Source organism: Sciurus carolinensis, chromosome X (assembly GCF_902686445.1).
Source record: "Sciurus carolinensis chromosome X, mSciCar1.2, whole genome shotgun sequence".
NCBI lineage: Eukaryota > Metazoa > Chordata > Mammalia > Rodentia > Sciuridae > Sciurus > Sciurus carolinensis.
Window position 1 is genome coordinate 95476329 of NC_062232.1, and position 2627 is coordinate 95478955.

Consider the following 2627-nt stretch of genomic DNA (forward strand, 5'->3'; position numbering starts at 1 on the left):
TGTTAACCAATTAAAAGAACACTGTAAAACTGCTTGCCTTTGATTATAAAAACCCTGCTGACAAGGGCTCGGGGCCTCTCTTAGCGTCACTGGTTAAGGACACAGAGGACCGGGTTCGAACTTGCTAATAAATGACTCTTTGCTGCTTGCATTGATCGTGGTCTCTGGTGGTCCTTGTGGGGTCTCGAGCCTTTGGGCACAACATGAGAATGGCTACCTCACTATATGAGCCAGTGGCTGAAATTGGTGTTGGTGCCTACGGGACAGTGTACAAAGCACATGACCTCCACAGTGGCCACTTTGTGGCCTTCAAGAGTGTGAGAGATCCCAGCCAAGGAGAAGCTGGAGGGGGCCTCCCCATCACCACAGATCATGAGGTGGCCTTATTGAGGTGCCTAGAGGCTTTTGAACATCCCAGTGTTGTCTGGCTGATGGATGTCTGTGCCACTTCCCAGACTGATGAGAAGATCAAGATGACCCTAGAGTTTGAGCATAATGACTCAGACCTAAGGACAAGGCAGGCACCATCACCAGACTTTCCAGCTGAGACCATCAAGGATCTGATGCCAGTTTCTAAGAGGACTAGATTTCCTTAATGCCAATTGCATCATTCATGGAGACCTGAAGTCAGAGAATATTCTGGTGACAAGTGGTGGGACAGTCAAGCTGGCAGACTTTGGCCTAACCAGAATATACAGCTACCAGATGGCCCTTACACCTGTGGGTATCACACTCTGGTACCGCGCTTCCGAAGTTCTTCCACAGTCTACATATGCAACCCCTGTGGACATGTGGAGTGTTGGCTGTGTCTTCACAGAGATGTTTCACAGGAAGCCTCTCTTCAGTGGAAACTCTGAAGCTGACCAGTTGGGCAAAATCTTTGACCTAATCGGGAGGCCTCCAGAGGATGATTGGCCCTGAGATGTATCTCTACCCACTAGGACCCTTTTCCCCCAGAGGACCTCACCTGGTGCAGTTGGTGGTGCCTGAAATGGAGGAGTCTGAAGCTCAGTTACTGCTGGAAATGCTTGCTTTTAACCCACACAAGTGAATCTCTGCCTTCTGAGCCCTGCAACACTCATCTACATAAGATGATCCTGAGTGAGCTCTGGAGTGGCTGCCACAGAAGGAAGAGATGCTGCCTTTCTCCTTCTTCTGGACACTTGAGTGGAGAGAACCCGATTGAGAAACAAGGCAACCTCTGCCTTTCTCTCTGAGGTTGTGAAGGCTCCAACTTTTTACAGAGACTATTTGGCTGCCTTAAAGACATTTTCCACCCATCCCTCCTTTGGAGGCTTATCCTTCTACTCCCCTATTTCTATAAACTAAGGGGGTCTATCTCTCCTCCCTTTCCCTACCTTGATATTGGGATCATTTTTTATATAGGAAAACAAAACAAGACAAAGAAATATGAATTTTAAAAAAATAATACTGCTCTGAATAAAGAAAGTCAGTGAAGAGATAGAAATTACAAATAAGAACCAAAGAGAAATTCTAGTTGAAAATACAAGAACTGAAATAAAACATTCACTAAAGCCAGTTTGGCAGTTTTTTAAAAGATTAAACACAGAGTGACCACATGACCATACATAGCAACCTTATTGTAGCCAAAAAGTGGAAAAAATCCAGATGTCCCTCAACTGATGAATGCAAAAGTAGCTTGTGTTATATCTATAAAATGAAATGTTTGGCAATAAAAAGGAATTGAAGCAGATCAGAGACCCCCCCCAACCCAGAAGACCCTTACCATAAGTAAGCAGAAACCCCTACCATATTTGTGGTGGATTAACTGTTGACTAGGGCTGAGGATAGGAACCTGAATTAATTATAAATGGAAATGTGAGATCTTATCAGGACAAATAAAATACTAAAAAATTCAACTGTATACTTAAAACAGGCAAATGGTGAATTTTATGTATATAATGAAAACTCAAGAAAGCTATTAAAATATACATGTAGTTTGTCAACCTAAAATGAAGAGCAAAGAGAGTGACTCTTCAAAACAAAGAGTTAAGCCAGGCCCGGTGGTGCATGTGGATTATCCCAGCAGCTCAGAAAGCAGAAGCAGGTACATTGCAAGTTTGAGACTGGCCAGGGCAACTTAGCAAGACCCTGTCTCAAAATTAAAAATAAAAAAAGGACTGGGGTTGTGGCTCAATGGTAAAGTGCCCCTGGGTTCAATCCCCAGTACCAAACGAAAACAACAAAAGATTTAATTTGGAAGAGGCAAAAGAAGGCAAAAAAATTTTTAAAGGTAGAATAAGAATGTTACATAAGTTATCATGAAACAATAATCCTTGGCTACAAGATCAATAAGAAGAGTGGTGTCAGTCTGTGAGAAATTGAAAGTTCAGTGGTCCATTTTCAGAATACAGTATTTAGCCTTAAATGTAAAATTGGGATGGAAGAAAGGCAACCTGTATAGTCTATTTAAATTCCTGGATCCAGTCTCCAGAGCATGGCCTGAATGTATCCAAATGTAGCCATTTTGATGTTCCCAGCTTGCATCCAATCGTATCCATTTTAACTGTAGCCCTTCCCTTTGCCCGCCCCAATTTTCACATTAACCAATTGCATAGATTGTAACACCAAGGTCCTTCTATCAGAGTTAGGGGGCAGTGCTGCCC

General features: G+C 43.0%; 1 pseudogene; it reads left to right on the top strand.

The window, feature by feature from the left end:
* Positions 1 to 209: 209 nt before the first annotated feature.
* Positions 210 to 1090, top strand: LOC124971615 (cyclin-dependent kinase 4-like; annotated as a pseudogene).
* Positions 1091 to 2627: the final 1537 nt, after the last annotated feature.